Source organism: Protopterus annectens, chromosome 2.part2, assembly GCF_019279795.1.
Source record: "Protopterus annectens isolate FY-2018-M chromosome 2.part2, PAN1.0, whole genome shotgun sequence".
Classification (NCBI taxonomy): domain Eukaryota; kingdom Metazoa; phylum Chordata; order Ceratodontiformes; family Protopteridae; genus Protopterus; species Protopterus annectens.
Genome location: NC_056730.1, coordinates 825,378,644 through 825,400,048, shown reverse-complemented (window position 1 = coordinate 825,400,048; position 21,405 = coordinate 825,378,644).

Below are 21,405 nucleotides of genomic sequence, written 5' to 3'. Positions count from 1 at the left end.
AATGCCTATCAAAGCCATCAAATATAGATTATGTGGAGGTGGAAAATAAAATGATTATGGTTTTAATAAAGAGATATAAAGAGGGTAGTTATGGTGATGTAATGTCTTTGTTGAAGATCAGGCTGGGCAGATTCAGGCAGTGGACACTCTCAGTTATCTATCACAGAAATGTAGTTGTTTATCTTGTATTAATTACAATTGCTCAGCAATTCCTGTGCAGACGTTTATAAGTAACATCTAAATCGGGTTCTGATTAACTGCTAGATAGCTTATTGTGAGGTAAAAATCAAGGCAAAAAAGCAGTGTGGTGTTTGGAGCAGCAAAGCCGTAAATCAGGCCTCAACAATCTTCCTTGTTTATGTGGTGTGTGCAATGACATTTAGAGACTTTCTTTGACAAGTTATAATTGCAGATATGCAAATGAGTCTTGAAAAAAATAATAGAAACATTTTAAAGTCATTCATGAATCATTTTGCAGTCTACAGCAATAATGTCAATTTTTGCTGCTATACTACTTTGTTTAAAGGGATGTCTGTAAATATCCCTATGCATACATTTCTGCTTTACTTATGTTTTTCTAACTTGGACATTTATGCATTTACGAACCTGCTAAGGAACTTTTGCTTTCTTGTTATGTACCGGGAAGTTACATATTTGTTTAGAGCATTTACATTTACTTAGCTGGACATCACTCAGAACGAGTGTATTTGCTTTTTGAATGGATGGATGGATGGCTGGATGGATTCATTGTTTGACATTACTAGTTGCAGTATGGAACAACAGAATATAATGCAAGGGAAAATGTGGACATGCTTTTGTGAATGGCAATCTCTTTAGTGAGAGCAGCGAGAGAGCAATAAACTTTATTTTAGGAACAATCTCAGCAGGTTTCTACTACAATTTGCATTGTTATCAACCTGCAGTGAAAAAAAAAGCCATACTGAAATGAAAAAAGAGAGAGGGAGAGAAAAACAATGAGTTATATTTTTAACAACATGCTCACTAGAGTTTTCTGCTATAAGTTGCTCTTCTTTAATGAATAACTAAAAATAGTAGATAACTGATATAAAATGTGACAAAAATCACAGAGCTCTAGATGTACCCCAGGCCACATGGCAGTTTTACTAATAAGATGAAACAGCCTTTGAAAGTAAAAGTCAGTCACTTGTAACACAAACAAAAGTCAGAGGCTTGGATATTCCTTTACTTTTATTGCTGGTAGAAGTTCATACTCTTACACTGGCTTACAAGATTTCTAGAGGCCACTATTATTATGATGACATCTAAACTAGATGAAGACAAAGTAGGATGCCAGAGTAAATGTATGTATGAGTGTGTTGCGGAGGGGACCTTCACACATAAGCTGTGCAATTAGGGAACTTATGCCAGGAAATAAAGGCACTGTTTGAAGTATTCAATAATAAAATATATTCCACTACTTAGTCTGTGGTTTTACCATGAAAGTACTTTTGAGAAGAGGTTCAAACTAACCATAATGTAGGCCAGTCAATAACTTTATACATTAGACAGTCAACTTTCAGATTTTGTGTTTTATATATACTTTCTAGCATTAGCTTTTCTATTGAAGTATATAGATTATGACATGTATAAAATGAAGATGGGAGGGACAGACCAGTGGCGACAGTGTGGATTATGGGAGGGTAGAGGAGGAGAGAGAAAGAGAGAGAGAGAATGAGAGAGTGTAGACAGAGATATATTTTATTATAAAGAAAGACACACTAGCCATTGTTTTTTACATTGCTTGGCTCACATCTTTTATCACTCTAAGATTTTCTTGTCAGAGTCAGTCTACATTTAATTATTTAAATTGGCTTTGCAATTTTAAGCATATTCGTTATGTTTGTAAGTGCCTGTGCTTTACAACTGATTTTGTTTCCTGCTATACTCCCAACCATATATGTGCAAGGGATTTTGCAAAAAATAAAGATTATATACTGCTGTTTGAGTTTTATTGTTTCACTACTTATGCAGTTTTCTGTATAGTGACACCCACAAAATGATGTCATGGTAGGTATTTTACACTGATTTGCATAAAGCTGCAGAGCATTATTGGTAATCGAGAATAACTTTCTGCTGTATTGGATAGCACTCCACCTATTTGCTTTTTCCTGGACTATCAGGAAATTGAACTGTTTTCCCAGTAGTCCAGAAAACACTGTACAAACTCTGGTATTCTATTTCAAAAAAGAGAAGCAGACTATTGGAGTTTGTTAAATCTGAGGATTTATTATGCTTTTTTTTTTTTTTTGTTACAAAAAGAATAGTAAATCCGCAGGGAAAAGTAAGTATCATGGACAGGAAAAGAAGTTGTCCCCTCTTGGCTGACATGAGGATGAAGTCTCGAAATAGGTGGGGAGTGGGTGGGGTTATGGGAGGTGTAAGGGATGTGGCCTAAGTCCTGTTTTAGGAGCAACAAAAGGTAGAAACCCTAATATTAGAGCTGTTTCTTATTTGCATTGTGGTTTCACTGCTATATCATTATTTGAACATTTTCATTGAGGTATTATATTTGCAACAACGAGTTGACAGCTTGTCTTTCTATGAATTAAGAAACCACTTCTGATACATGTAACATGGAAATACAGTAGTCTATACATTAATTTAGGTAGTGAAGCATTATGTTTTCAGTCTTATATGATGTCATAGCATGGACTTTTAACTTTGAGAAAAATATTTACGGATTATCTTTACCAACATAACAAAATGTGAATACAACACAATGTATGCATCAAAAAATATATAATTTGCTATTATATGTGGTATCAAGATGTGATCCTATTCAAAAGATTTGTTACTTACACTTGATTTAGAACATGACTAATAAACTTTCAATGACTTCTAAGATTCAGAGCTTATCATGCATTTTTGCTATAAAAGCAGAACTCTGTAGTTATGGACAGAATCCATTCTGTAATGTATATGCATTTTCACGGAACTGACATAGCCACAGCTTGCAATCTGAGCACAGAGTTTTTCTCTAATCAAAAGCCTTCTAGCCTTTTCAGTTCTAAAGGTTTGTGTGAGATTTGCAGCTTAGCTTAGAAAGGGCTGATTGAACTATTTTACTTTGGATTAAATATGATAATCAAATGCAAATGTCCCATGTCACCTATTTAGACATAACTCTTAACCTTCAATCTTCAAAAATGAGGAACACCTTTTCTCAAAATGTGGAACAAATGGGAAAAATGAGGAACAATTACTAACAGCTTACAATTACTTCACCGAGGAGGCTCTCAGCATATTTAAAATATGTTACTTTATACTTGTATAAAGTTTTTTTGATAAATTATTATGGTACATTTTATTTATCATGGAAATCAGTTAAAAATTCCTAACACTGATTGTGTGACAGACCCTTTCAACTTGGAACTGCAGGGAGCATGGACTTTTATAAGATTCAACACAAGGAACTTTTCTCATAATGAGGTACACTTGAGAGGTATGGATTTAGATGACACTAATTTAAATTATATTTAAATATGAACAGGATAAATCTGAAGCAGAATTAGAGTTAGGCTACATCTAGAAGTGTTCCCCTCCCTCAGGTAGAGGGCTTTGCCCCATGCAACCCCTTACTTAATATAATACAATATAGGATTGTTGCACATTTGGGAAAAGAATTTCCATTGCAAGGACCTGTTTTTAAAGAGAAAACAGAAACTATCTCATTCTCTAAGCAACACCAACTGCAAATTTTCCTGTACCTTATCTGAATTTTCCAAAGAGGGCAAGACATCCAGAGCTTTTACTCTCACAATGTATTTTGGTTACCTTTAAAGTGCCTTGCTTGTTTTCTTCTTGTGCCGTTGCTTGTTGGATTTAACACTGACATTTGGCTGGCCCTGTTTTTTTGTATATTCTGCTTTACTGTTGAAATCATTTGCCTAGGAACCTCCTCCTGCACTCATTATATTTTACTGTTTTTATTCACTTGATGGTGACAGTGGGTGGGAATACGAAAAACTCATAATGGCTTTGCATCTCTTCTACTTATCATCTGTTATCGTAATTAATCTGTGTCATATTGTTACAAGCAGCTTATTTGGCAAATCAAAGGTTTAAGTAGCAAATGAACACACCCTGAAACTTTTTTGACGGTAATAGTAGAATATTTCAGAAAAAAGTTTCTTTAAAAAACACTTGCTTATTGAAAGAATTGGAAATGCACTTTCTATAAATCTATGTTGATTACAGTGTTAGAAAAGAAAAGTAAAGACAAGAAAAAATATATCCTACTTTTTCCAAAAGATATAATCAGTTGTTAAAACCTGATTTTTTTTCATATTAATATTGACATTTAGTCATGTAAAACCTTTATATTTTATATTTTCGAAAGTGATTGAATAGATGACTGAGTGGATGATTGTTTGCTTAGCAACATGGTTCCAGCCATGACAGATGGATATCTGATAGTGTTAAAATGATAAAGAGAAGCATCTGTATTGTATGCTACATGGAGATAGTGATTATCTCTGGATATCATGCTTAAATTATTTTACTTATGGTTATGATAAGATGGAGAAACTAGACAAGTCAGGAAATATACCAGTAGTACAATTTATGGTATGTTATGGTCTGGGTGATTAGCTGACATTAATCAGCTCTGTGCAATGAGAGAAGAAGCTTGGACTGTGACCCATCTGACCTGGATTGGAACTGTATCCCAGGGGGTGGAGGAGCAACTGACTGGAGAAAGAGTAATGATGAGGCAATGCCTACTCAAATTCATTCATTTAGGATGGTTAGGGTACATGTTGGTGGTATACTTGGGGCACGTTTCCCAGAACCATTATAATTTGTGATTGCTGATTGTAAAGTATACGGGTACTGGGGTTATATCATTTCAAAGGCAGAGCTATATCATCCTGATGCCATTGCATACCCACCTAAGTAATATGTACTTCACAGTGTGACTCCTCAGGTCTTACAACTAACACCTTGTGGGAACATGAGTAATGTTGCAGACAAGATGCCCTAATCTTTGTCTCCACCAACCTGCTTAAGAAATATCTGATTCACATCAGTAAAGGAGGACTGACAAGCCCCTAGCCCACTCAAGCTTGACTGAACAGAGAATTTGCAAATATGGCAAGAGCACCAGGCAGTGTCTGCTGGACAAGCAGCTCTACATCCAAACATAGTTGTCATGGTGCCTCTTTATAATAGTGCATGCAGCTCAGCTCCTCGATGTACTTGTAAAGTTTATTTTTTTTCAGTGTTCATGACTGCTTACATATCAGCAAAAAACAGGTTAGAATACCACGTTTCCTGTGACTAGGTCAGTCCTTTGAACGATTTAATACCTTTGTGTTGGAAGAAACTGACAACATTGATAAAGAGGACAACAAACATATGATGGCATCTCTGTTTGGTATCTAGGCAGTTCATCTTTCAACACTGCCACTTTTTATTTGACCCAGCTGCCTTGATATGACTGCATGATAAAATTGGTACTTGATATTAAGGTACTTCGGGTCCGATGTTACCTCAGTAATTTTAAAATCCTTTATGAAACTGACATGCAAAACTAGTTTAGGCAGTGAGAGCAAGAAGCTTTCTAGATTAGTAATAAAATGGTTGTGCTCCCAATGTGACATAGAGGATTTCTGAATTGATAAACCAATATATATAAGATTTCTGAAAAAGACCAGTAAGCTAATAATAGCTAATATAGTTACACTTTGAATCAGGGCACTTATTAAGTTAACAAACGTAGAAACAAGGAATAAATTATTGGAACTGATTTGTGTAGTTATTGTTTCATCTTAAATATATGTAGAAATAGGAAAATATAGCACTTTTCTTGTATATTTGTGAACTTCTGTTTCTCTAGTGGGGTTCCATCCAATTTAACATTTAATAGAGCTCCCTAATAAATGTTACCTACCATTTTTCTAAAACATATGAGAAAACCATATGCAATAAAGGACTGAAATGTAGAATCTTTAATTTCTGTAAAGGATGTAACAACTTCAGATATTATAGAAGTGAGGTATTTTAAATGGAACAATTTCAAACATTTATACTGCCATTCATGTGTCTCTCTTGCTTGAAATTTGATTTGCATGATAACAATAGTAAAAATAGAAGTACCTGCAACTGTGACAGCTGAATCTATTCAATAACGTATAGTCAAAAGTGATAAAAATGTATAATAAAATAGGGGAATATCTAGATCTTCACATTGTTTAGAAAAACTTGATTAAATTGTTTGCTGATGAAAGGAAGTAATGTTTGTCTTTTCGGCTTTTCCCGGTTAGGGGTCACCACAGCAGAACTCCGGTCTGCTAATGATTGGCAGTAGATTTTTATGGTGCCGAGTTGCCAGCCCGACACCCAACCTTCAGCGAAGGCACGCCCATTCACGCATGTCTTTTGGGGGCCACTCGACCGCAGGGGAGGACATGCAGACTCCACACAGAAGGCACTCCAGCCAAGAATCAAATAGGTGAACCTCTTGCTGTGAGGCAACAATGCTACCACTGTACCACCGCAGCTTTTACTGATGAAAGGAAGTAATAATTACGTGAATGTATGTAAATACCCAGGGATATTTTTCCCTAGTTATGGCAATTTTTTTAATTTTATTTTTTGTACCCTGCTGCTTGGTGACCATCATCTCCTTATAATAAATTAACCAATTCATTCCTCATGGGGGAAGTGCTGCTCCCAGCTAATCATTTCCCTTTGAGGCAAGAGCCATCACTCTGGAAGCCATTAAGGCATTTTTTTGTAAATTCAGACTAACTCAATCCCTCACACTGTTCGTTACATCAGCTTTGCATCACAGAGGGACTGCCAATGGCCATACTCCATGGACATGCCTGCTCCTTGCCATGTCTCCATAGGGGCTGCTAGCATATTGGCTTAGATGGAGAAATCTGTATCCCTCCCCTCATGTGGCCTGATCTCAGGGAAGCAGCCTACACCACACTTTGAAGAGAGCAAGGTCATCACAAGAAGAGAAGCTACCACAACCCTCTCTCTGAGGCAAGCTTGCCAATGTAAGTTATACATCTCTCTCTCTCTCTTACTCACTCTTTCGGCTTCTTAAGCTACTTTTGATCTGCAGTTATCTGGGTCATAATCAGGGCTTTATCTTTCTGCACCACAGACCCAGAATTTGGCTAGGGTCAATTATTTTAAGATAGTTAAGGACTATGTGGATTTCTAGAGCTTCTACCCTAATAACGTTTAGGATAGAAGCTTATAAGTTTAATTAAAATTGTTCAGCCTGTTCTAAAACTCCTTCAGCTTAGGTGAGAGGGAACCTGATCAGGTCTGGGCACACACCACTCAAACAAGATCAGATTTTATGACTACTGACTAAATGTGAGATAGAGTCATAAGAATAAAGTTATTTTCTGTGACACACAGTAAATCAATTGGTTAAGGCAATTTTTTTAAATGTTTTTATTAAGTTTTTATAAATCATAGTCACTACAAAATTTGTAATCGGAAATATACATACATTTTAAAAGTAAGAAAAAAAACTTAATCTTATTAATACAGAAATAAAAAAAATAACTATTTACAACAGTGTTCATCAGCCTTCTAGTCATTCCTGTTGTTGCATGTCTGTTCAATTCCAGAATGTTTTTTTTTTTATTTTTGCTTGTGAAGCAGTTCTTTAAATTTTGTCCATACATTGAGACAAGTGGTAATTCTGTTCATTCTCAATCTGACTGTAATAATTTCTAGATGAGTTACTTCAGTTGCTGAACTTATAAATTCTTTAAATGAGGGAGTAATTTAATTTTTCCAGTTTTGTGTGATCACCCTTTCTGGAGATGCTCAATACAGCTCACAATATATTATATTTCCTTCTTTTAACACAATTAGGTATAGGGGTATTAAAAAGACTTAACGATTAGTGATTTAGATCAAATAAATGTCTCTCCAAAAATGCCTGCAAAAAAGAATTAATATTATTCCAAAAAAGAATTAAGACAGTACAATCAGAGAACATGTGTAGCCAATCTGCTTTAAGGTCTTTCTTACATCTCCAACAAAGTTACTTTTTCTTGTACATCAATTCAGTTTTATAAGGGGTGAAGAATGTCCTATGTAAAACAAATGCCATCTAAGACATAAAGTAATATGTTTAATAAATGATAATAGAAATATTTTTGTCTTCTTCACTTGGTGCTCTATTATTGATTTGGGTAAAATAGTTCCAGTATGTATCACTATGTTTTAATTTCCCTCTTGGACAAGAGACCATATTGTATTGCAATAAAAATATGGTATATTCAAGCAATTTTGTGACATGATCCCTTAACACTGGTTGCATTGACTTAATTTCCCCTTCCATATAAAGTCTGCAAGATTGTATATCTAACCACATAACCTTATCCAAATCATATTTATTGCTAATGTAATCTCCTGAGTGTAGCTTTGCATCTTTCATTAACTGAAACAGTACAACAGATTCTTCTCTTTAAAGGCAACTATTGTTTCTAAATTTGAAGTAGGGATATTACTTTGAGCATATGCTATAGGAAACATAAGGAAAATCCATGCTTTATAAACCAGATTTCTATATATAACATTTCTAAAAGTATTTGGATTTTACACAAGGAAGACAGGAAAGTGTTGAAAGTCCAAAGTGTCAAATTCCATTCACTCCATGAAGCACATCAGTGTTGTATATTATCCCAAGCTATTTACAATGTAGCGGGATTATTTGGCCTTACTTTTTATGAATTTTGGGTATCAGAGAGACTGGAATCAGGGCTGTTGTGATGGTGCAACGGTTAGCATTGCCATCTCACAGCAAGATGTTCTCCAGTTCAATCTTTTGGCTGGGGTGCCTTCTGTGCAGAGTCTGCATGTCCTCCCTGTGGTCGCGTGGGTTTCCTCCAACATTTTAAAGACTATAGGTGAATTGTACATGCTAAATTGGCCCTGGGCATGAGTGCATGCATGTGTGTGCCTTCTGAGGAAGGTTGGGTGCAGGGGTGGCAACTCGATACCATGAAACTCCACTGCCAATCATGAGTGGACAGGTGATCTGCTGTGGTGAACCCTAACCAGGAAAAAGCTGAAAGAAAAAAAGAGACTTTAATCAATGTCAGAACAAATTAGGCGGCGTAGGGAAGGCAGGAAAGCACATTACAAGCTTGTATAGCTGAAGACAGAAGGTAACCTTTCAGCAGTAGAAAAGTGATCCTGCATTCATATTTTTTCTGTTACATTTGTTTATTATTAAGTTTAATTTGTCACCTCCTTTTTTAAGAACAGTAATCTCATTAAGTGCACTCTTTCTAAAAATATTATTGCAGTAGTAATAATATCTGTTGGATTTATAAATTAATCGAGAGATTAATAATTAAGTTCATTGATTTTAATTTTCAAACTTGCAACCAGCTGGCCTTCATGAAACCAGATTTTTATAATTCAATGTAGATATTTCTGTTTCCCATATCAACATTAGGATTATCTTTGAAGGACATTATTGACTGATTATTGCCTGATGGTATGTGGAAAATAATTTCAGAATACTAGAAGGTTTTGTATAATGTATCTGTGACATTTTTCCCAATCTCATTTAACTCCTCCAACAGTATGTTCCTGATAGAGACTTTCAAATAGAATTATACCAGATATTGTGGTAGAAGTCAGTCAGAGCTCCAGTCTACATAACCTATAAGAAACACTATAAGCTACAGAATACTGACTGTTCATGAAGTCTTTCCGAATAAAACATTTTCCAACCCCTGTGATTTTCCTAACAAGGAAGTGTACTTTCTTAAGTCCTTTTAGCTAGCTGATTTGAATTTTTCAGAACACAGTACTGTATTTAATAATGATCAGTATCATTGAGTTGAGCTCAATTACTTAAAAACTCTCTTTGGAATGATTAGGCATGACTTTTAGAGTTAGATCTGTTATAAAACTTTTGGTAGACATACACAGGCCACAGTTTAAATTCTTGTTAACCATTGTCTCTGGGGGGCTAGATTCCAAAAGATCAGTACAACCTTGCAGTACGTGCCAAATAAAGTGTAAGAAACTCAATGAGCTATGTAAAATGCGGATGAGAAACAATGTAGAATTACATATTGATGAGCAGTAACTAGTGAGCATAAATGTAAAGCACAGAGGTGCTCCTAGATAAGTGTATCTATGAAAACTAAAGCAGATACATGCAGTATTTTAAAAGGGGCTCTGCAAAGGAAACAGTACTCTCTTTGGAAAATAAATATTGGTAATAAAATGACACACAGGCATGTTGTAGATGATAAATTATGTTTATGTTATATAATGGTGGGGTAGACAGTTGAACATATGTGTATACAACCTACATATACAACAATATAACATTAATAAGTAAATATATAATTATGTACACTTTTGGAATATCGTAGATTCTACTGGGTAGCTGACTATATTGAAAAAGTCAAACAGCATTTCACACTACTTGTTTATCTAAAAAATAATGTTGGGAGTGGAACATGTAGAGGGAGCATATACAATGCAAACACCCCAAGTAGTGTGGGGGATAGGACAGTAGAAGCTGTGTAAGAATAATGAGGGGTGCCATATGTGGAAGAAGGGAGAGGAAGGAAGATCAGAGGGTTTGTCAGAGAGGTATGGGTATTTTTATAAGAATAGCACCCTGTTTGTTTTTGTAGAAAAGAAGCAATGGTAAGCTGTTGTCAAGAGGTAGAGGAGAATTTGGCTGGGAAGAAGCAGTTCACATAAAGGGTACCACAAAAAACAAACATGGTGTGGTACAACACAAAGAAAAGGGAGGATGCACACAAACAATAAAAATGCAGACAACACTAGAGTGTGAATGGAATGGAAATAAGCACAGGAGGATTGAGCCTTCACTTTGACCCCCATGCTTACGAAGATAAAAGTAACGCACTGATGCACACAACATTAGTGTTGTGGTGTTCTCACTTGTGTGTGAGGACCATACTGGGAGATCTGAAATGACTGATGGCATGGAATGTGGGGCAATACTTAACCAAAAAGGGTGCCAAAGCACAGACATACATGTGTATACTGTACACATGCCCTAGGTTTGTAGCTCTGAGCATGTACACAGATGGTATAGGCTGCAATTTAAAAAAATCCAGGCACATTTAGGATCATAATGACAAAAGTTAGGATAGGACAACCAGACCTATAGGTGGGAGGCAAACATCTGTTCAATAAGTCATAATGTAGCACTGAAAATTATTGACATAATTATCAGTGTTTTGTCAAGGGAGCAGATAAATTTTCCTGCTGCAGCAGAGATGTCATTTCTGTATAAACAAAGGGTGCAGCAAGCAAATCTTACTGAAATGATGGAACGTCATATGCCATTTGTGGTCATTAATCATGCCTGCTTAACATACAGTAGTACACTTGTATACATACATCATTCCTGATAAACTACAGTTACTCGTATGGGCAAGTTTCTATTATGGTTCAATGCACTACATGGTGATGTTGACATACTGTGGCCATGGGATGGTAGTGGTATATTAATAAAGTGATGTGCCTTAGATGACTTCACAAAGACAGGACAATGTACATGCAATACACATAATGCCACATACACTGTCTATATAACATATACATGGGTGATATACATCTGTGCCATGTATTGCAAGCTCAGTGCAAACAGTATCAGCAACCTATGCAAACCTAAAGTATTGCTACAGAAAAGTACTTCTGCAGGCTTACTATGCTGCATTAACCAATAAGTGTAGTCACACTTTACACATGAATGCACTAATTCCACACCCAGATATACCATATATGCAAGCAGTGATGTGGATGTTGGAATGTGATTAGTTACACACAGAACACATAATGCACAATACCCATTGTGGAGAATGTACACAGGGCATAAGGATTATCTGTAATATGTCAATTGCAGCTGAGTACTCCCACATCCATGTGGCAATTTGCACACTAACACATCAAACAGACAAAGTGCTGACTACAAGCTGTTATGTATTGGCATATACACCACATTATATGGTCACTGTGTGTGTGTGGAATGGGTATTTAGTTAAACATAAGGCATATTTGTATGCAAATGATACACATAACACAGTTGTTTACAATAACAGTAAATATTCCATAAACATCAGTGCATATACTTAGCTTAAAATCAGTGTTGCTATATGGCTATGTGCATAGTCATGCAAACCTATGGGAACAGTTGTTACTGCTGCAGAATATGTGATGCAACAATCCTGCACATGTGTGGGGAAGAGAAATTTTGACATGTATGTGGAAAAAGAAAATATAACATCATAATAGTGAAAAACACACTTCTGCAACACATATAGTAGAAGATGCCCTCAAGAGAATTTTCTACAAATGTGTGAGACATCTGAATGTATTATGCAGAAAATTGACACTGTACTCAGAGGATGTCAACTGGTGAAGTGGCACATAAAGAAAGGTTACACTGTAACTATCACATAGTGCAAATGTTATCAGGCTGTGCAGAAGTCTCTAAGAATACACACATATGATGATGTGTGCAATTCTCAAAAGGCATTGTAGTACTTCAAACCAAGGGTGATACACTTGTGAAGACAACACACACTGTAATGTGATATACTGCAACATGGCTCAGTGACATGAATTGTAGATGTAGCAATCAGTGGGAAGGCAAAAAACACTGGTGTAATGAAATGTACAGGAATGAAAGGCATTAATGCATTAGCAAGAGTGAATGAGAGATGCATTTAAATTGTATACATGTTATTTATGTCACATATGTACACATTAGTAAAACTGCTACAGCAGTTATTCCTGAAGTGCATGAGATCCAACAAGGAGACTCAGTGCAAACAAGGAAAAAAATCCAGTTTGAATCATTGTCATCAATGCCAGTACATATGGCAGTGTAACAGTACTAGATGAATGAAAACTACACAGGTGCACAGAGCAACCTACCCAGTGTGAGGAAAGGCAGACACATTCCACACTCTAACAGCATTTCCACTCCATAGGTACATGCCCCCCCCTGTTGTAAAAGGAAGTAGAAATCCACAAAAATCACAAAAACTGATAGGCCAAAAAAGAGCCATAAAGACGATAGAGTAGACTACTGATGATAAGAAAGAAATTATGTATTGTTACTATTATACAAGAAGACCAGAATTTCCAGACATAAGATATATAAAAAGATTAAGAGAGAAATTAAAGGAAAGAAAAATACTTCCACAAGAAAAACTGTCAGAAGCTTCAAAAGAAAATCACATTCATTAATGCAGCAGATTTATGAAACACATTATATAGACCAAGAAACATTTGGCCATTTGGAAAAGTTAGTGTCTAAGGAAGTGCGAAAATATAAAAAAAATCTAAAGATTTTTGAAAGGTATAGGTTCATAGGTAGGTACTAGGCTATCTGCATGAAAGCATTTAAAAGCCTAGCCAGAGTGTGTCGGCTTTCGCCACCCCATTGAATAATTAACTGACCCTCTGTCAAGCAGAGCCAATGAAGTGATCCCAGGGGTGTATTTTCTGTTACCCATCCACTCGACAAGGTTTCTCTTGAAGAGTGTTAGTGAGGGGCTTTGCCTGATGTAATTTGGAATTTTGTTGCAAAGCATGGGGAGTCTCTGTGACAGGAATCTACCCCTCAAGCATGTTCTATTTATTGTTGTGGTGAGGTTTAGCTCACTAGAGCACGTGGCTCACAGTGACTTGGATTTCTTTAGGTGGAGCATGTCCATCAGTTCTTAGTTGGACATGGCTTTGTAAGTCAGGCAGAGATCACCTCTGAGTAAGCAATATGTCACTGAGTACAGCCGGAGTTTTTTCAGTCGGGCTGCATCAGACATATGTTTGAAGCCAGCAATCCTCTTGGTGGGGTACTTTTGTGGTCTTTCCAGCTGTTGGAAGTATCTTGTGAGGTACATCCCAAATGGGGCATTGTACTCTATGATGGGTCTAATGAGTGATGAGTAGAGGGGTACAATAACCTCTTTATTTCTAGATGCAAACCCTTTAGTAATTAGATGGGCCACATAGAAGGATTTCCTAACTACTTTGGCAATATGATTGTCAAAGGAGAGATTACTATCTACCTGGGTCCCCAGATCTCTTATTACCTCTTTTGTATTAAGGGGGCTGCCACTTATGTGGTAATTCCTGGGTGTTTTGTTTTTCCCAGACAGGATGACTATGCATTTTTTGGCATTTAGCTTGAGGCCATGACTTTGATACCAGGTGTCCGTCTCAGTAAGGCCTTTATGGAGGATGTCTGTGTCAGCCAGAGAGTCAGTTATGGCTCCCAGTTTGCAGTCATCGGTGAACTTGGTTAGCTATAGTCCTCCTGTGTTTGCCTGTACTTCTGAGAAGTATATGCCGAACAGTAGGTGTCCCAGGACCAAACCTTGTGGTACACCACTTGTGACTGGTTTAGAGTCGGACCTGCAGCCCACTATTCTTACCGTGTGAGTTTTGTCTGTAAGCCAGTTGGCAACACATCTTGTGATGAAGGGGTTTATGTTCAGGCTGGTAAGTTTTTCTGTAATACCCAAGTGGGGAATGGTGGCAAAAGCCTTGGCGACGTCAAGGTAGGCTGTGTGAACCACCTTTCCCTTGTCTAAGGCCTTGGTGACTGTCTCAAAGAAGTCAACCAGGTTTAGTAGGCATGATCTGCCCTTAACAAGGTGGAACTGGGTCAGGTCAAGTGTTTCGAAGTTCCCAATGTCTTTGTTAATGAGTTTCATGATGATGTGCTCCATAGCCTTGCAGACCAGGCTAGTCAGGCTTATGGGGCGATAGTTACCAGGGTCAGTTGTGGTCCCTCCTTTGTGGAGAGGAATAAATGTTGCTGTGCACCATTCTATAGACACATAGCCTGTGGAGAGGCAGAGGTTGAACAGCGTGTTTTCGTGGGGGGGTTAGTTCATTCCATAGTTCATGCAAGACACAGCCTGGGACACCATCTGGCCCCATTGATGCTGTGTTTTTGGCTTTTGAAAGGGCTGTTTTCACCTGTGTGTCTGTGATTTCTGGGACACTACACTTTTCCAGTATTGTTGTGGGCCCTTTTGGAGGTGAGAGGGGGGTGAAGTTTGCACTAAATCTATCTGCCAGGATGTTGGCAATATCAGTAGGTTCAGTATATTTTGTGGTATTTTGCACTAGTTCAGTGCATATCTGTGAGTTGCCGCTTAGCTTCTTGACATAGCTAAAGAAGGCTTTGTGGTTATCTTTTGAATCTATGGCTGTTTTTCTTTTGAAGTTAGCCTTGGATGATTTCATGAGGGACCTTAGTTTCTTACTGATACTGATCAAGGATGTCTTTCCTTCTTGGGATTTGCTTTTTTTCTGAACTAGTTTCCTCCTTCTATTGTATAGCCTGTTTATTGCAGGGGTCCACCAAACTGTTTTCCTTCTCTTAGAGGAGTGAGTCTTGGTTTTGCTAGGGATGGCATGATCCATGCATCCTTGTAGGTGCTAATAGAATGCATTTGTAAAGGTTTCTGCATCTTGGGCAGCATTATCCTTTAGCGTGTGGGCTGTGAAACTTACCACCTCTGTCTTAAGTAAGGTGAAGTTTGCTTTAGAACATTTTTTTACTGTGGTTTCCTTAGTTGGGGGTGGTGGGGGGTGTGGACATCCAGAGTGATTAGTTTATGGTCTGATCTAACCAGTGACGGGTTGACCTCCGGTATGGAACACCTGTCACCCATGTTGGTGATGACCAGGTCCAATATGTTTTCACATCTGGTAGGGGAGTTTACCAGCTGATCCAGGGCATTTGAGTTGATGAATTCCAGGAAGCACTGGGCCTGGGAGTTTGTACTCGAGTAGTTTTCCCAGTGAATTGTAGGGTAATTGAAATCACCCAATATCAGGGTGTTTGGTAGGACCTTAATGTTTTCCAGTGTCTCCAGAAAGGTGGAGTGGTGGTCCTGGGTCATGGAGGGTGATCTGTAGCAGGCCACAATTTGCAATGCAGATTTGCCCGATGTTAGTTGCACATGGATGATATCAGAGGTATCATGCTGCGCCACTAACCTGGAGGTGTAGGTATCCTTGATGAATATGGATACACCCCCTCCTTTTGTGTTATGGTCCATGTTCTGTGGCCAAAACATGTGGTATGAGTTGTAGCCCAGTAGTGCTGGGATGCTCTCTGGAGCCTTGAACCAGGTTTCAGTTACTGCACAGATGTCGACGTTCTCCATTCTGAGGAGTGCTTTGAGCATGTGCATTTTGAGATTTAAACTCCTGGCGTTGAGTAGCATAACCCTCAGTTATTTTGTTAATTGTGCTGTTTATGGAGGTGGGTTTGACTTTTGAGCCTTGCCTATAAAAGGCACTATGTGGGCAGCAAGAGCCCTGGCCAGTATTCAAAAGCCTAGGGGTGACAGGTGCAAGCCGTCTCTTGTGAAGCAACGCGGCTTGTTGAGCATGTTGTCCCAGGCTGACAGACACTGGATCCCCTTTGAATGACACCAGAAGCTTAGCGAATTGTTGAAATTGATCATTTTTTCTTTATACTGAGGTATCATTCTTGGTGAGTTCAGGATGCTACTCAGGGTCAGGGTCATACCAGCTTGGGCTACATGATCAGAGAGCTCTTCCGTGTCTGTTTTCATGTAGTCCTGGGAGGTGCATCTCAGGTCATTCACACCAACATGAACAATAACAGAGTCATATTTGTACTTGTTCTGGAGTGACCTGAGTGCTTATGTTATGTGGCGGATTCTGGCTCCCAACAGGCAGCTAACAGTAACCTTCTGCTTGTCCAGCCTAGTGAGTGGGACTTCAGTGTGCCTGACTATAGAGTCACCTATTACTTGTGTGTTGGGTATGTTATTTCACCTTAGGGCTGCGATTGTGCGGCACACTTTCTGGTTTGAAAGCCACACTTGTGCCTGTTTCCCACCTTTCCTATAACTAGCCTTGTCCGGTTACAGAGTTGCTGTATCCAGTATTGTTAGTAAGCTGCTGTGCCCCTCCAAGCCTTTCTGTGTTGGAGGGTTGCCTTCTAGCTTATCAGTGGGAGTGGTAAGCACTAGGTAGCCTATCCTCCATGGGAAGAGTGAGTTTTGGCCCAGAAATTGTAGTTTATTTGGCTGTTTGGGCAGTTTTTATAAAAAAGATATATAGGCAAGAGAGATTTTATATGATGCTAGATTGATGCAAAGGAGAAAGTCAAATGAATCAATACATCCCCTAAGATATTTAAAGAGAAATACAGACAAAGGAACCCAGATATGAAAATTTTCACAACACAACAAATACGATCACAAAGAGAGAATGTAGAACAGAAGATTAGTAAAGTAAAAGTTATAGAAATAGACACTGAAGTTATGGAATACATGCAAAGCGAAGGATTTAGTGTAGAAAGTCAAATACAGGTTATATCACAGAATGATGGCACAATGAGTCCCCCCCCCCCCCCAAATTAGGAGCAGGAGACATCTGAAGAAGAAATATGGACATGGGAAAGGAAAAGAGATTTAATATGGTGCAATATTTATGCAAAGGAGAAACAAAACTAATCAAAACAAAAAAGCAGCACCAAAAATATTTGGAGATAAATACAGGCAAAAGAATCTAAATATGGAAATGTTTACAATACAAGATATAAGAACACAAAGAGGAGAAGTTGAAAAGAGGATATGAAGGTAAATAAATAGAAACTGAGGTTATGGATTACCTGGAAAGATAAGGATTTAATACAGAAAATCTAACTCTGGTAACATCACAGCAGAACAGAACAATGGATTTCCAAATTAAGGAGAAACTAGTGGTGTGGGAAACATCTTATCAGTTGCCATATGAAGATACATTGGAGCCTTCCACAGAAAACCAGTACAAAAGTCCAGCTGGAGTTGCACAGCAAGGGAAGGAATAGGAAACTGTGGCAAGTCTGATGCACTCAATGTTATGGAGTGATAGACCAGTGGGTTCCCATATGAAAGGATGACACAGGATGAAACTGAAGAGAATATGGCACAGGAAGATGCTCTGGAACTTTCTGTAGAATGCCCACACAAAAGGGAGAACAAAGAATGCGACATCAGTTTTGAATAAAATGATCTAAGAGAAGCGTTGCTTGATTTAATAGAAAAGGGCAAACATATTAAGATCAATAAAAGAAATAGACTACAGAAAGTGAATAAAACTCAAAAAGTTAGAAGTTTGATAAAACAAGTGAACATAGTAATTAGGACCATTCACAGAGATTAATGCGATATACCAGAAATAAATAGGCTATATTACTGTGCAGCTAAATTGATATCAGATAAAATCTATCCGCAGAAACACGGGGCAGTAAGCGAAAGGAAGGGACAAAATCAAATTCCATCACGAAAGTATCGAATAGAGGAAACTATAAAGCAATTAAGACAGGAAATGTCATTGTAAGAAGAATATGGAACAGGAAAGAGATCAACAAAAATACTCAGAAAGATAGAGATGAAAACAGCAATGTGCAGTATCAGAACAGATCAGAATCTGTCATGCACTACTGGAAATAATAAACTAAAACTATCAGCGCAGGCAGAAAAACTTAGAATATATGCAGATAAATATAAAGGAAAAGTACAAAATAATTTATTGATGACTCAAAAAGCTTTTATAGAGAACTGGGAAAAAAAAGGCAAAATGAATTGCTACACTACCAAAAAAAAAAAAAAAAAAAAGAAGAAGAAATAGATACATTTGGAGAAATATCTATAAAGATCCTGTGGAACATAACAAAGACGCTGAATGGGTAGAAGTAAAAGAAAGAATAAGAAGTTTAAATGTACAGGATATGAAATGGCATGAAGTAATGGCCAGATAGATTGAAACAAAGTAAATAAAAGCTCCTAACTGGAAAACCCTAGGCCCAGATGCCGAACTGAACTTCTGGCTAAAAGTATTAACATATTTACATGAAGATTTAGCCATGAGTAAGAACTATTTATATGTGCACTCTGAACAGACACCAACATGGTTAACAACAGGAAAAACAATACTCCTACTTAAGGGTGACCTGCAACCTGTCCTAAAAATCATAGACCAATAACTTGCCTTACGATGATGTATAAATTATACACTGGAATTGATGCTGACAGAGTTTATAGTTATTTAGAAGAAAACATAATTATGACAATAGAATAAAATGGTAACAAAAGAAAGTCATATGTAACAAAGGATCATCTGTTGTTAAATAAAGTCATAATGGAGAACTGTAAAAAGGGGAAGAAGCTACGTATGGCATGGATAGACTTGAAAAAAGCATTTGACAGTATCCCACTTTCATGGATAAAAGAGTGCTTAAAATGCGTAAGATACACCCTACACTGATTGATTACATTACAGAGACCATGAAACAGTGGCAAATCTCTTTACAGTTATGCCATGATAAAGGACAAGTTATTATTCCTGGGATAAAAATTCAGAGGTGGATATTCCAGGGTGACTCTTTGTCACGGCTACTCTTTTCTCTTGCCTTACCCCATTAAGCTGTCTACTTAATGGATTAAGTCATGGCTATAATTTGGCTCCCAGAAAACAAAAAAGTGTAAAAACTTCTCATCTTCTTTTGTGGAAGAGTTAAAACGGGTTCATATTAGAACGACAAAAACGCATTTTGTCTAATGCGTTTTTGTTGACACATGTAGGGCGAACAGGCAGAACAGCGAAGCGGCTGTTCAGTGAATTCTTTCCCTGGGAAAGAAGTCGCTTGACCACTTTGTTGCTTTGCCTGTTCTGGACTCTAGTGTGGTCCCTTGTCCGTATAACTCCCGAGCATGATTGTGCAACAGTCAGGGTTAGGGTGTGGGTTCAGGTAAGTGCATATGTATGAAAGTGTTTACTGTTTTTTATTTTGCATTAGATGTAGAGTTATGTGTGTGTGTGTATGTGTATGTGTGTGTGTGTGTGTGTGTGTGTGTGGGGGGGGGTGTGTGTGTTTTTAGCTGTTTACTTTTGTTTTTGGGGGGGTAGGATTAGGGTTAAGGTAAGTGTGTTTGTGTTTGGAACTGTTTATGTAAATGTGCGAGAGTTACTGACCTTAGGGTTAGGGTGCGGGTTAAGGTAAGTGCATATGTTTTAAAATGTTTACTGTTTTTTTTTTTGTTAGATGTATGGTTGGGTTACGTGCATATGTGTATTTAGTTGTTTACTGTTTTTTGGGGGGTATAATTAGGGTTAGGGTATGTGTGTATGTGTTTGGAAGTGTTTAATGTTTTTTTTGGGGGGGGGTTGGAACAGTGATTTCTTTCCCTAGAAAGAAATCGCTGTTCTGTGGTTTCGACATTTTCAATGTTCGCTGAACATGTGTCAATGTAATATTGTTCGCTGTTTTCAGCATTCGGTGTTATAATATGAACCCGTTAAAACTATATAGTTCATCAGATGAGGAACTGAAAACACAACTTCATGTGGTCAAAACTTTCTTAGATGATATAAGAATGTGGTTTGGTCTTGATTAATCTGCAAAAGCCACCTTTAAAGTGGGAAAGGTGTAGAACCAAGAAAACATCAGCCTAGGACAGGATGTGATATAAATGAACTTGAGCAAGAGGAAGTGTATAAATATTTGGGGATTAATGAAGGATCAACAATAAAACATGAACAAATGCAAATAAAACTTAGGAATATTTTAGATAAAAATGAATACTGAAAACAGCACTAACATCTAGGAATAAATTGCAGGCTATAAACCAATTTGCTCTTCCTGTCCTAACAGTTTTGAAGTGATCAACTGGCCCCAGAAGGTGTTTGGTTGGACAGGAAAACAAGAAGGGTGCTTCATGCTTTTCAAATTATTTATAAAAATCAGTGTATACCAAGACTATATATTTCCTAGTCTGAAAGAGGTATGGGCCTCCTCAAAATTGATTACATGTATAGGTCTGCAATCGTAGAACTGCATACATATCTGCTGACCTCACAAGATCCAAATGTAGTGAAAGTTTGAAAACATGCGAAGAATAAGTCTAAGATGACTTCCCTGCTTAGTTTAGCAGAAGCATATCAATGTCAAGCGGGAATGGAAATCAAACCAGAAGTAGATAAAAATCAGACAGCAACTGAATATGCCAAAAAAAACAACAAAAAAAAAAAACAAAAGAAAGAATATCAGGTGAAAGATCAGATGAAAAGGCAAGAAATGTGGAAAATGCATAAATATAGTCACAAGTATAAAGAACTCTTGGAACGATCCCATGTTGATTAGGATCGAATACAGGTATGGTTATGGAGAGGTTAATTTAAACCAAAAGAAGAAAGGCTAATATTGGCAGCCCATGATAGTGGACTACATACATGTTGGCTTACAAAGTCCATTGAACATATGGGATAAGCAAACAAATGTAGGTTTTGTAAAAAAAGAATTGGAAACAATCACCCATCTTGTTGCTGGTTGTAATATACTAATGGCAGAAGGACTGTCTA